At 39.4% G+C, this 15,339-nt stretch overlaps 1 protein-coding gene and 1 pseudogene across 1 annotated transcript in view; one reads left to right on the top strand and one right to left on the bottom strand.

Moving 5' to 3' along the window:
- The window catches only part of SGCD (sarcoglycan delta), a 1,599,257-nt gene that overhangs the window by 1,341,780 nt on the left and 242,138 nt on the right, over window positions 1-15,339 (bottom strand). The gene's annotated exons all lie outside the window — the stretch shown is intronic.
- Window positions 7,388-7,788, top strand: LOC132421996 (large ribosomal subunit protein eL38 pseudogene; annotated as a pseudogene).

Below are 15,339 nucleotides of genomic sequence, written 5' to 3' on the forward strand. Positions count from 1 at the left end.
TAGCTCTACCAGGTTTCTGGTAGCAACTTTAGGATTCTCTATGTATAGTATCATGTTATCTGCAAACAGTGACAGTTTTACTTCTTCTTTTCCGATTTGGATTCATTTTACTTCTTTTCCTTCTGATGGCTGTGGCTAAACTTCCAAAACTATATTGAATAATAGTGGTGAGAGTGGGCAAACTTGTCTTGTTCCTGATCTTAGCGGAAATGGTTTCAGTTTTTCACCACTGAGAATGATATATGGCCTTTATTATGTTGGGGTAGGTTCCCTCTATGCCCACTTTCTGGAGAGTTTTTATCATAAATGGGTGTTGAATTTTGTCAAAAGCTTTTCCTGCATCTGTTGAGATTACCACATAGTTTTTATCCTTCAATTTGTTAATATGGTGTATCACAGTGATTGATTTGCGTATACTGAAGAATCCTTGCATTCCTAGGATAAACCCCACTTGATCATGGTGTATGATCCTTTTAATGTGCTGTTGGATTCTGTTTGCTAGTATTTTGTTGAGGATTTTTGCATCTATGATCATCAGAGATATTGGCCTGTAGTTTTCTTTTTTGTGACATCTTTGTCTGGTTTTGGAACCAGGGTGATGGTGGCCTCGTAGAATGAGTTTGTGAGTGTTCCTCCCTCTGCTATATTTTGGAAGAGTTTGAGAAGGATAGGTGTTACCTCTTCTCTAAATGTTTGATAGAATTCCCCTGTGAAGCCGTCTGGTCCTGGGCTTTTGTTTGTTGGAAGATTTTTAATCACAGTTTCAATTTCAGTGTTTTGGTTTGTATGTTTATGTTCTCTATTTCTTCCTGGTTCTGTCTTGGAAGGTAGTGCTTTTCTAAGAATTTGTCCATTTCTTCCAGGATGTCCATTTTATTGGTATATAGTTGCTTGTTGTAATCACTCATGATCCTTTGTATTTCTGCAGTGTCAGTTGTTACTTCTCCTTTTTCATTTCTAATTCTGTTGAGTCTTCTCCCTTTTTTTCTTGATGAGTCTGGCTAATGGTTTATCTATTTTGTTTTTCATCTCAAGGAACAAGTTTTTAGTTTTACTGATCTTTTTTATAGTTTCCTTCAGTTCTTTTTCATTTATTTCTGATCTGATCTCTATGATTTCTTTCCTTCTGCTATCTTTGGGTTTATTTTGTTCTCCTTTCTCTGATTGCTTTAGATGTAAGGTTAGGTTGTTTATTTGAGATGTTTCTTCTTTCCTGAGGTAGGATTGTATTGCTATAAACTTCCCTCTTAGAACTGCTTTTGCTGCACCCCATAGGTTTCGGGTCGTGTTTTCATTGTCATTTGTTTCTCGGTAGTTTTTCATTTCCTCTTTGATTTCTTCAGTGATCTCTTGGTTATGTAGTAACGTATTGTTTAGCCTCCATGTGTTTGTATTTTTTACAGTTTTTTCCTGTAATTGATATCTAGTCTCACAGTGTTGTGGTCAGAAAAGATACTTGATACTATTTCAATTACCTTATATTTACCAAGGCTTGATTTGTGACCCAAGATATAGTCTATCCTGGAGAATGTTCCATGAGCATTTGAGAAGAAAATGTTTTCTGTTGTTTTTGGGGAATGTCCTATAAATATCAATTAAGTCCATCTTGTTTAATGTATCATTTGAAGCTTATGTTTCCTTATTTATTTTCATTTTGGTTAATCTGTCCATTGGTGAAATTGGGGTGTTAAAGTCCCCTACTATGATTGTGTTACTGTCGATTTCCCCTTTTATGGCTATTAGCATTTGCCATATGTATTTGAGGTGCTCCTATTTTGGGTGCATAAATATTTACAATTGTTATATTTTCTTCTTGGATTGATCCCTTGATCATTATGCAGTGTCCTTCTTTGTCTCTTGTAATAGTGTTTATTTTAAAGTCTATTTTGTCTGATATGAGAATTGCTACTCCAGCTTTCTTCTGATTTCCATTTGCATGGAATAACTTTTACCATCCCCTCACTTTCAGTCTGTATGTGTCCCTAGGTCTGAAGTGGGTCTCTTGTAGACAGCCTATGTACAGGTCTTGTTTTTGTAACCATTCAGTCAGTCTATGTCTTTTGGTGGGAGCATTTAATCCATTTAAATTTAAGGTAATTATTGAGATGTATGTTCCTATTACCATTTTCTTAATTGCTTTGGGTTTGTTTTCGTAGGTCTTTTCCTTCTTTTGTGTTTCCTGCCTAGGCAAGTTCCTTTAGCATTTATTGTAAAGCTTGTTTGGTGGTGCTGAATTCTCTTAACTTTTGTTTATCTGTAAAGGTTTTAATTTCTCCTTCGAATCTGAATGAGATCCTTGCTGGGTAGAGTAATCTTGGTTGTAGGTTTTTCCTTTTCATCACCTTAAATATGTTTTGGCTTGCAGAGTTTCTATGAAAAATCAGGTCTTAACCTTTTGGGGATTTTTTTGTATGTTATGTGTTGTTTTTCCCTTGCTGCTTTTAATATTTTTTCTTTGTATTTAATTTTTGACAGTTCGATTAATATGTGTCTCGGCATGTTTCTCTTTGGGGTTATCCTGTATGGTACTCTCTGTGCTTCCTGGGCGTGACTATTTCCTTTCCCACGTTAGGGAAGTTTTCGACTATAATCTCTTCAAATATTTTCTCAGACCCTTTCTTTTTTTCTTCTTCTTCTGGAACCCCTATAATTTGAATGTTGGTGCGTTTAATGTTGTCCCAGAGGTCTCTGAGACTGTCCTCAATTCTTTTCATTCTTTTTTCTGTATTCTGCTCCCTGGCAGTTATTTCCACCATTTTATCTTCCAGCTCACTTATCCGTTCTTCTGCCTCAGTTTTTCTGCTACTGATTCCTTTGAGAGTATTTTTAATTTCAGTAATTGTGTTGTTCATCACTGTTTATTTGCTCTTTAGTTCTTCTAGATCCTTGTTAAATGTTTCTTGCATTTTCTCCATTCTGTTTCTGAGCTTTTGGGTCATCTTTACTATCACTATTCTGAATTCCTTTTCAGGTAGGTTGCCTGTTTCGTCTTCATTTATTTGGTCTTGTAGGTTTTTACCATGCTCCTTTGTCTCTAACATATTTTTTTCATTTCTTTTTTTTTTTTTTTTTTTTCTGATAGATGGTGCTGTATTCCTGTCTTACTGGTTGTTTGGCCTGAGACGTCCATTACTGGAGTTTGCAGGCAGTTGGATAGAGCTGGGTCTTGGTGCTGAGATGAAGACCTCCGGGAGGCCTTGCTCTGATTGATATGCCCTGGAGTCTGAGGTTCTCTGTTAGTCCAGTGGTTTGGATTTGGAGCTCCCACCACAGAAGCTGGGCCTGACCTCTGGCCTGGTAACCAAGATCCCGCAAGCTGCGTGGTGTGGTAAAAAAATAAATAAATAAAAATAAAAGAAAGAAAGAAAAAAAGGAGCAGTACAATATCAAATAATAAAAAACAAAATAAAATTAGAAAGATAAAAAATATATTAGGAAAAATAAAAGTATAATTGAAACAACTGCAACAAGATAAAATAAAACTACAACAGAAAAAAAAAAAGTGGGGTGGGGGGGACAAGCCAGAAGGAGAGAACAATAACAAAGTATAAAGAATAAAATAAAATTAGAAAAATAAAAGATTTATTAGGAAAAATAAAAATATAAAAGAATGAATAACAATGAATCAACAAGGTAAATCAGAACCCCAATCTAAAAGAGGAAAAAAGAAAAGAAAAAAAGCCTTGGTTATGGGGGCGGAGTTTAGGCAGGGACGGAACTTAGGCAGGGGCAGGGTTTAGGGTGGGGCAGGTCTTAGGCAGGTGAGGGCCTAGGCTCAGGACCCACATAGGTGGAAAAGACCCTGGGGGCGGGGCCTAGGCAGGGTGACGTTCAAGCGTGGGGCAGGGCCTCTGCTTGGGACCTGCATGGAAGGGGATAGGCCGCATGTCAGAAGGAGGACCTCTGGAGTGTGGAGTTCCGGAGTTTGGAGGTAGGGCTCTGAATGAGGGTGTGTGGGTGGGCTTTAGGCCCAGCACATTGGAGGGGGTCTCCGAGTGTAGAGGTAGGGCGCTGGGTGGGGGTGTAGGGGCGGGGTTGGGTTCTGCACTGCAGGAGGGAGGCTCGGAGGGCAGAGGATTAGGCCCAGGAGCCCAACAGGCTCCCCGGTGCCTAAGTGGACAGGGAAAGTACTGGCCGCATTCCCTTCCGGTCCTTTGTGCCCTTCCCCCACCATCTCCCCCAGAGTCTCCCCTGTGGCGCTGGACCCCTAACCATGGCTGAGTCCCACTGGGTGTAGGAACTCCTCCCCTCCCCCAGCCACCCCTCAGGGGTGCAGGTCCCGTCCCAACTCCACTTCTCCCCACCCTTCACTCCCCCCACACCCCACGTCCTTCCCGGTTGCTGGGGGTTCTTCCCCTCTCCTTATGTATTCATGGTCCCCCACCGGTGGCTGATAGGTGCCCTAGTTGTGAGGAGACGCGAATTCCACGTCCTCCTAGTATGCCATCTTGATTCCGCCCTCCCATTATTCTGTAATAACCCAAATGGGAAAAGAATTTGAAGGAGAATAGATATAGGTATATGTACACCTGAATCACTCTGCTGTACACCTGAAACTAACACAACATTGCTAATCAACTAAAGTCCAATATAACATAAAAATTTAAATAAATAAATGACAATCAATAAGTAAGATGTCTATTACTATACATAGTCATACCAATGATTTGCTAGTCATCTTGCTGTTCGTTCACTCAATAATGTTTTACTGAATGTACTTTTTTTCAAATACCAGTAAGCTATCCTATTTTATTTTATTTTATTTGCTAGTTAGAATCGCCAATTGTATGAACACAAGTTTAACAATTGTACTGTAAGATCAAGAGGAAAGAAAAATGCTCTTTTGGCATCCCTTCATTTCTCCTCTTAGGTATCATTGTCTTCCCCTGAGACACATTTGGACCACTCTACAGCAAGTGGCTTGACCCTCTCTCCTCAGTATCACTGGCAACAATTCTCGAAGCTGCTAATGGCAGTTGTGGACACTCACTGGAAATGACAGGAGACTTCAACATGGCATTGACTTGCATGAAGTTTCTCTAATGCTTAAGGAGTTTGGTCATGTGTCAGAGCTGCTCACATTAAATGATCTATTAGGTGCCATGATCTCCAGAAAGTTCATCTGTCACGCAGTAGGCCAGAAGTGTCACCTCTGTTTCATGTGATATGAAGGCAAACTCGCAAACTAACTAGAGAGAAATTGGCATATGGCACTCCTGACGATGAGAATACTGAGGCTCTCGGTTCACATCCACGATTGTGCAAATGAAAGTTCCCCACTTTAACCAGTACATAAGCTAAATGTTTAACAGTTTAAGAGTCATTGAATTTTAATAGTTACAGTATTATTAGCTTAAAATAATATTATAATGAATATAAAGTAATGCCTATAATGAGTACAGTTATGACTAAGGTGAGTGAAAGCCTTTTTTTTTTTTGTGGGGGTGGCTACAAAATGAAACTTTTGTGAGTAGTAAGTGAAAATATTAAACTGAATTTACCGAACAAGAACGATTTTTAACTGTGAAAGAAGTCCAAGATTCATTTTCAGGTATTTGTAATATTTGTGAGGATCTGGGGTGATTCCTAAGTTGGTCAAAGACAACATCATGCATGGCAAGATCTAGCTAAAGATAAAAATCACAGTATCGATTAAATGGAAATCAAGTTTAGTGAAGTGTCCCTGAAGATAGGGTATATAGACTCTTCAGAAGCACCCCCAAGTGGTTATCACTAGGTTAACATGGACTGGTGATTGTAAGAATTAATTATAAGGGGAAAAAAATACAATTTAAATATTTGTGCTAAAAAGTATGTACGTGCATTATATCTGACATATTTTTGATATCACAAAAGGTATCAATTGGGTTCACTCTCAGCCTTTGTCTCAAGATACATGAAAGTAAAAGAGAAAGTGTGCACTTTAGGCTGACATTTCATCGTTCATTTGTATAATCTGTATATGTTTCCCATTTTGTGTGTTTCCCTTTGTTACAGTCCAGGTAATTTTACCAATAGTCTAGAAGACTGTTAAGATGATTCCTACAGCTGAGATGTAAGTTGCATCTCTTAGAGAACTCACAAGTGTGTAAAATTTTTAAATAGACTAGGGCCATGCAGAGACTCAAATCTCCTTCCCCTTTAGACAAGTGCTTGGAAAGATAAAGCAGGTGAGTTATTTCTCCAAAACACAGTTTTGGAGTTGCGGCTAGGGCATGCTGGGACTGCAGTCTGCACACTGTTCTGTGTCTTTCCAACATGTGATGACACCTCCCACAGTACTAAATTTTTTTGGATATGATTAGTCTTTACAGTCTTCCTCAAGCAGCATGACTGCCTCCTTACACTTCAAAGAGACATTAAGAGACCCTAAGAGTGCAAACCATAAAAAGGAATTGATAATGCTATAATTTAGAAGTTTGTCACCAAAAAAAGATACTATAAACAAAAGATAATGTACAAATGAGAAACCATTAGCATTGGACATAACTGAAAAAGGACTAGTCTCCTGAATATATAAAGAGCTCCTTTAACTCAAAAAGAAAATGATAACAGAAAAAAAACGGACAAAGTATGAAGAAGCAATTCATTGACCAAGAAACCCAAATAAAAAATAGATGAATAAAAAGATGCTCAGCCACACTGGAAATTAGGAAGATGTAAATTAAAACAACAATGAGATAGCATGAAATTGACAGAAAAAAAAGTCTGACACTACCAAGTACAAGTAATGTTGCAGAGCTATGGGAACTGTCATATACTGCTGCTAAGAGTTTAAATTGGTGCAATGACTTTGGACAACTACTGACAATATCTAGTAAAGTTTTTAAAAGCTCATATCCTGTAAGTCAGCAACTTTCCCCTAAATCTGTGTTTCTCAACAAGGAGAGGAGTAGTTCACCTATCCAGGGGGTATTTGGCAATGTCTGGAGACATTTTTAGCTGTCACATCTGGGGTTGCAAAGGCAAGGGAGGAGGGAGGGGCTACTACTGCAATGTAGTGCATAGAGGCTAGAGATACTGTTAAACTTCCTACAAAGCACAGATTATCCTTATGCCCAAAGAATTATCTGGTTCAAAATTTCAGCAGTGCTGAGGTTGGGAATGATGGCCCCCAAAAGACTTGTCTACCTGGAATCTGTGAATGTGACTTTATTTGGGAAAAGGGTCTTTGCATGTGAAGTTAAGGATCTCAAAATGAGATCTTGGATTATCTAGATGGATCCAAAATCCAATGACAAGTGTCCTTATAAGAAGACAAGGCACAGGTCTCTCAGGCCCTATGCGGGGAGTGGGAGGTAATCCGTGGTAATCCACGGCCGGGCGATATCTGGGGACCCTGGGCCTGGATGGAAAGTTCCAGCCGCGCTCTCCGCGCCTTGTCACCATGCCTCGCAAAATTGAGGAAATCAAGGACTTTCTGCTCACAGCCAGGCGAAAGGACGCCAAGTCGGTCAAGATAAAGAAAAATAAGGATAATATGAAGTTTAAAGTTTGATGCAGCAGATACCTTTACACCTCGGTCATCACAGACAAAGAGAAGGCAGAGAAGCTGAAGCAATCCCTGCCCCCAGGTTTGGCAGGGAAGGAGCTGAAATGAATCACGCACACTGACTTGAACAGTATTAAAATTTTTAAAGTTCTCAAAAAAAAGAAGAGGAGGCACAGACAGAAGAGGACAGACACAGAGGAGATGGCCACGTAAGGACAGAGGCAGAGATTGGAGTAAGCATCCCCAGGCCGAGTGCCAACAGTCAACAGAAGATGGGACAGGCAAGAAACGAAATCTCCCCTAGAGCTTCTGGAGGAAGTGACTGACACCTTGATATGGGGCTTCTGCCCTGCATAAATGTAAGAGGAAAAAATCTGTTGTTCTAAGCCACCCAGTTTTTAGTAATTTGCTGTGGTAGCCTGGAGACTAGATATACACTCAAGGGAAACACTTGCATATGTTTGGGAGGAGAAAGGTACAAGGTTGTAATTGAAGTTCATTATAGCAAAAAAAAAAAAAAAAAAAAAAAAGAATTGAAACAACCTAAATTTTTCTCAAGAGGAAAATTGAAAAATGTTTTGAAGTATATTCACTTAATGTTCTACAGCAGTTAAAGAAAAAAAAAGAACAAATTGGAACTGCATGTATCAGAATGTGTTAATTTCACAATATAATACTGAGAGAGTAAAAGCCAGTTCAGAAGGATATATAAGGTATGATACCATTTATATAAAGTTTTTAAATCTACAAAGCAATATTCTATAATATTTATGGCTATCTAACTCTGTGGCAAAAGTATAATAATGTCGGTGATAAACACTGGTCCCCCAGTAGTGAGTACTCCTGCTATGGATATGGAGGAAAAAGAGAGACAAGGGGTGTACAGGAAGCTCCTCTTTGCATCTGAAATATTTAACATCTGTACTTAAATAGTCTGATGAAGATCTGGCATGATATTAAGATCTGATAAAGCTGGGTTTTGCCATCTTGTACTAGTGTCCATTCTTCTGTATTTTAAATCATTTATGAGAAAATTAACTAGTCAAGGTTTATAAGACATGGAAATGTATGCCATGTAAAATAAATCAGAATGATGCTTACAGGTGTCAGCCTAGTAATGAAGAGACAGTGAAGTGATGAGGAAACAGGATACAGGTGGGGCGTTGGATTCAACACAGAGGTGGAGCCCTAATGAGCTGGGCAATCAGAGCACAGATGCATCCCTTTTGAAAGCTTTCTTCAGGGAGTCGCCTCTTTTCCTCCCCACCTGTCTCTCTTCTGGTTCTTTTATTATTTGATTTCAGTTGAGACCATCCTCCCTAGTTTTTCTTTGGTTCAAAATTACATCTAGGATAGTGGTAAATGAGAGGGGGAAATGAGGATGGAGAGACCTCAGTCCTTGTTGTTTTGATCATCAAGAGCCAACCAGGAGATTTGCATCAGTGAGTTATACTGTCCTAACCATACATTTCAAATTTGGAGGAATTGCAGCTGTGATGTTTTCCAAGGGACTTCTAAGCACAACAGCAGAACTGTCTTATTAGTGCTTCTGGGTCCTGGCTCTGGGGTTCCTCCAGGAAGGCAGGGCCAGCTGAGCAACACAGATGAAATTTGTGAGCCTAGTTGAGCTTGTGAATATGTACAAAGTCCAACTCCAGTTTGTGATTATGAACTTAGTCAAAGTACACCAAATCAAGAGTTAGGGAAGGTATCTGAGAGGAAAAAACTAATAATAAAACACTATGGTGCTGGCATGTGGGGACCACTAGTAGTTTGGAGATGTTTTGGGAAGAAGAAAATATCCTGATTGTTGAACAGTCTAAAATGCCTAGGCTCCTTCCTTTCATGTTGTCCCTCATGACAAAGACTGGATTTTGATAACAATGACTGGCTTGAAATAATTAGGAAGAAAGCACTATTTCTTTGTACCAAATAAAAAAAAATTATAAACTGAACCGCTTCACTCATGAATTTTTATATTAGATGAGGCACTTCCAAATGCAGGATGGACATACAGTGCTATTCTAAGAAAAAAAAAAACACCCTGTAGTTCCAATTTTGCAGCTCATTATCTTTCTTTGTTCACTACATATATATAATCTGCTCCAAAACTTCAAATTAGGAACTTATTTATAGCATAATTCTTGCTAACCTTGATATTAACCCCAAAGCTTCTGGACAAGTGCTACTTTTGGGCTTTGCATATCATCTGTCCTTTCCCCAAGATGTACTCACTAGGATACAAATATTTATTTATGCAGTTATCTGTTTACTGTGTTCCCACCTAGCTAGACTGGAAGCTCTATGAGGGGAGAGAGAATGACTGTCTCGTTCAGCACTTCATGTTAGTGCCTATCATAGAGTTTGCCCCATAGTAAGTGCTTATAATGGACTGAATTATGTTCCCCCAAATTCATATGTTGAAACTAACTTCCAATGTGACCGGATTTGGTGATAGGGCATTTAAGGAGGTAAGGTTAGGTTAAGGTTAAGGTTAAGGTTAAATGAAGTCCTGATCTGATAGGACTCGTGTCCTTGTAAGAAGAGGAATAGATATCAGAGCTCACCCTCTGTGTGTTCACAGAATAGAGGCCATGTGAGGACACAGCAAGAAGCCAGGTGCCTATAACTCAGCTCACCAGAAACCAACCCTGATGGCACCTTGATCTTGGGCTTCTAGCCTCCAAAACCGTGAGTAAATAAATTTCTGTTGTTTAAGACACCCAGCCTGTGGTATTCTGACCTAATACATTGTTCAATAAATTCTTATGAAATAAATGGTGTTGTGTTGATGATGATGATTATAAGAAATTACAGGCTGATAGAACATAAATGCTAAGTATGTAAAGGTATAAGCTATTAAACCAATTTTAAATACAGATTTAGTGCTTCCTAAATACACAAAAATAATTCTATCCACAGATCAAAGATGTTTAAGTTACATTCCCAAGAATAGATGCAGAAAACCATATTTCATTATTGATTGGGTTATTTTTTTTTTAGTAAGTGGAAGTATTCATTTCAATTTTTAAAACTTACTTGACCTTCTTAATCCAGTTTGGTAATTTCCATGATTATTAAATAAGAATTCAAAATGCTCATACAATCCTACAAATGTTAAGTAACTATGTCCAAAGTACCTTGATTGACTGAGGCCTTTTTTCACTTGAACGTGGAATTGAAGAGGGATTAATTAATGTTTCTTTAGGACATGAGAAATTTATTCTTTTCCAAATATACATGTCTTTCCCACCCCACCTTCATCAATATTATGTTCCTCTTATCTTCTCCCCAGTGCCCAAATCATTTGCTTCATTGAACTATCACAATTAGAAATTACAGATTTATTTGTGTAATTCTTAATCTGACTCTCACCAAACAGTAAGCTCCATTGGGAAAGAAATTATGTCCAATTTTATCTTAGCACAGTATTCTCTGTAGCAAGCACCATGACCACCATATAGTAGGCCCTTAATAAATATTTGTTTTTAGAGGAATAATTAAATTTTTACCCTTTTCACTGAACTCCAAGGCAAGGTAACTCTTGCCTTCATTTTAACATCTAAAACCAACCCAATTAAGTCAGCTACTTTCAAAGGACCATTTGGAATTATCTGCACACCTCAGAGTTCCGCACTACAACCACAGGCAACACAGAAACATTTTCTCTTGCCAGAGCTGAATGAATCCATCAAAGGAAGTAAATGTTGCCAATGACTTCTAAACACTCTTCTGGGTGATTGGCAAAGGAGAGCATAAAACCGGCTTTGCCAAGTGGACCAGTCATTCTCTCTGAATCAGCACACATCATGATTGACTCAGCACCCAGGAACTGTCCTCCAAAAGTCCAGAAAACAAATACACTTGCTAGATGAATGTGAATGTGAATGTGAATGTGAATGTGTTTGCTTTTGCAATTTCCTCTGACTCACAGTGACTGATATGTGGTGCTACGGGTCATAATGAAAAAGCACAAAAATCTAACCATTGGTACCTATAATGAGCTTTCCTTAGCTAAGCCCCCTGAAATTGTATCTGAGCAGAGATCTTTCCAACATGCTCTGGTGACCTAGGTCATTATCCAATCATTTATATTTTTGGAAAGGCCTTTGAGCAATAAGCTGAGAGTGCTTCATAGTCTTTAAAATCAAGTCTGTCAGAGAACACATTGCGGAAAAGCAAAAGTTCATGACATAAATCTTAATGTTGGTTTAAAGTTTAATAACTCTTTCTACATTCTCATCTTCTAGTCATTTACTGTGTGTATATAAGGAAGTGCATTATACTCAGGGGGCCTACTAATCAGCGGGGAAGAAATTGGGGAGGTGCATTAAGCCTTTTAGGCCATTAGGATATCATTTAGTTCACTGGAGAAGGTCATTTACTTACAGCAAGGAGCCAAGGTCCTTCCGAAAGATGAGCCATTTAATCCCAGCTCACCCACATGATCCTGCCCAATGTGCATTTTCCTAGTTTAATTTCCTCTGTAGGTTTTCTTTGATTTGTGCTACTTTATTTCCCATTTTACAGTCACGTTGTCCAATTTAAACTTAATTAAAACTTGCAATTAGAAAAAAAAGGATAGTTCTAGATACCTCCCAAGAAACACTCCAACACTTCCTTCCTCCCAAGGAACTACTTAATAAGCAAAATATCTCACTGTGCAGACTAGAGCCAAAGCTAGGGCTTCAAAGATCCGACATGTTTTTTCCAAAGTCTGGGTTGCGATGGCCAGGGATGACTAAATGCCTCAGGGCTAGAGAGTTTGGAGCCTGACCAAGATCAGCATCTTTGGCTTGAGGTATTGTGTTCACCTGATGACTGTGATTGACTCAGGAGTGAAGCATGATCTAAATGGAAGCAAACAAAGCCAAACCAATGAAGGTACTTTTTCTGGAACTATTGGGGAAGATGCTCTATCTTCTCTGTGCTTTTCAAGGCTGATAAATTGTAACTCTGGAACTTCTAGAAGCATGGGATGCCAACAAAGAGGTAAGGAGAGCCTAAAACTCTAAGTGACAGATGATTGGAAATGTAGTTTAAACACTTGATCCAGCTGTGCTCGAAGCAATATTTACTACTGCGCTTTCCAAGTACACAGGCATCCCTTCCCCAAAAAAGCCCCTCTCCACATTTTTTCCCTTAGACCTCAGACCTACTGAATCAGAATCCCCATTTCAACAAGATCTCTAGGTGATTTGTATGCCCATTAAAGTATTAGAAGCACTAGCTTTAGCCCTCTTGAGTTGTACTTTTTTTCCTTGCAGCTGAAATATTCTTCATAAATATTGGTAGGCTCTATTATTATTTCTGTTTTTACGAAATAGGATACTAAGAAAAGTCCAGTAGTTCAGGATCACGCACGCAGTAAATGGCGGAACTGGGCTCAAAACTCGGCCTGCCTGTCTCCAAAGCACATGTCCTTACCACACGGGCCAAACCACAAGGACTCTGCTTGACCCTGACTGACTCTGTTTTCAAGTGAATCCACAATGTGATAGGCGAGGTCAGCAGATTGGAGATTCAAGGAAGAGTTGCAGTTCGAGTCCAAGGGTGGTCTGCTGACAGAAATCCTTCTTGCTTGGAGAAGATCAGTCTTTTTAAAGTATTATTATTAATTTTTATTGGAGTATAGTTGCTTTAAAATGTTATGTTAGTGTCTGCTGTACAGCAAAGTGAAGCAGCTGTACATATACATATATCCCCTCTTTTTGGATTTCCTTCCCACTTAGGTCACCACAGAGCATTGAGTAGAGTTCCCTGTGTTATACAGTAGGTTCTCATTAGTTATCTATTTTATACATAGCAGTGTATATATGTCAACCTCAATCTCCCAATTCATCCCAGCACCCCCCTCCCCTGAGAAGGTCAGTCTTTGCTCTATTAAGGCCTTCAACTGATTGGATAAAGCCCACCCACATTATGAAGAGTTATCTGTTTTACTCAAAGCCCACCAATTTAAATGTTAAACTCATCCAAAGAAACCCAACCAAACAATAAGAACAAAAACAACCACCCCCAGAAACATCCAGAACACTGTTTGACCAAATATCTGGAAGCTGGCCCAGCCAAGTTGACACATAAAATTAATTATCACCATTTTATGGATTGATGGAGGCAATACCTTTGCCTCCTTGTGTGGAACCTGGCAGATTCAACCATCTGAGAAAAGCGTGACAATAACTACTAATCTCTAGGATGAACGTAACTCTCTTGCCCTGGCACAAGGTCATTCTCCAAGGAGTTTTATATGCCACTATGGTTAGGCCTGGAAACTCTGCAGAGGCCAGTCTGGCCACAGCTGTTCCTGCTTAGGGGCTTCCCAGGTGGTGGCAGAAGGTTCTTGTCAGTACAGGTAAAGGCTAGAAAGGTCGCTGGTCATCAGAAACATGAACGGCAGCCTAAGAGGACATGGCTGGCCAGGTGGGATTTCTGTCCTGGTTTTCTGTCCTAAAGGAATATAGCCAACCAACCTAAGAAGAAAAGGAATGTCATATAAAGCTGGACTTTCAGAGAATACTTTATCAGAGACTCCTATCCCTTCCTGATTTGCCTTTTTTTAATTGCATTGCTTGTTTTGTGGTTTGGATGTCACATATTTCAAAGAAATATTTGGGTTTCTCTGGATTAGACTTTAGCTTATTACCTTGGTTTAATGCAAGTGAATATGTCTCCATGCTTTTAGGATAAAAATCCGCCATATTCTTATTTATACTCTCACCTTTAAGCTTTTTGTTTTTCTTTCTACAATATTTTTTTTCCACATTTGCCCTAATAGTTTTTTCTATTTCCCTATTAGACACACCTTGGGATACCCATAGGTTACCATATCCATAAGATATAATTCCCTGTGTAGAAGGCACCCCTGACTTACCGGGATGATGGTCGCTCCTGACTTATCACATCCATCTGCTGTTACGTCAGCAGTCATGGGGTTTTAGACCCACTGTCTCTGATATAGAACAGAGCTCAGGCAGCAACATGCCAGAGGGCACAGTGTTATATATAATTGTGTCTTCTAGGCCTTGGATACCATTTAGTCATATCCAATGGGAGCTGCAGGTGTGACCTCTGTAAGGAACCAGAGGGAGCTGCTAAGCCCCCTGAAGGACACTCTGAGGGCACAGTATACAGGCCATGGTCAATTTCAAGTGACACCAAGTGGACAGTAAGTTCACTTATTTACAAGTTGGCCTAAGTCCTTTCTTCCACATATTCAAAGGGAAATCCAGTTGTGAAGAAGGATCAAGTAGAAACTCTCTAGATCAGGAGCTATCCTAGGGGGAAAAAAGGGGTGGAGGGAAAGGGGGTACTTTACTACAAGGTCAATGTCAGGATCCATGTTAGGCTCCCTGGACTTGGAATGTTAGCACCACAGAGAAGGAGTGATTTACCTCACCTCAAGACCCAGCTAGAATACTCTTGGAAAGCAGAGAAGCAACTGAGTTTCTCCACCCCTGAGTACATCACCAGCGTACAGTCCTCAAGAAGTGACTTTAAACAACCTAAAATGAAAATCTCATCAAGTCATTCCCCTACCTTAAACCCTCAAAGATTTCTAACTGCCCTTACAATTAACAATAAAAATAATAATACCAAAGGTTGGCATTGTTTCCTATTATTTCCACTGTGCCAGGCACTGGCATAAATGCTTTATGTTCACCTACCCTCTTCTCCCACCTCATACTCTGCCTGGCACCCATGCTGAACTTGTCCAATTCCTCAAAATGCCTGTGTCCCCTCCCTCTCCAGGTGTTCCAATATATTGTTTCTTTTGCAAACACTCTTCCACAGCTATGGTCTTGGCAGATTCCTTTCCTATTCAGATCAGCTTAGATAGCATGTCC

This window comes from Delphinus delphis, chromosome 3, assembly GCF_949987515.2.
Source record: "Delphinus delphis chromosome 3, mDelDel1.2, whole genome shotgun sequence".
Lineage (NCBI taxonomy): Eukaryota > Metazoa > Chordata > Mammalia > Artiodactyla > Delphinidae > Delphinus > Delphinus delphis.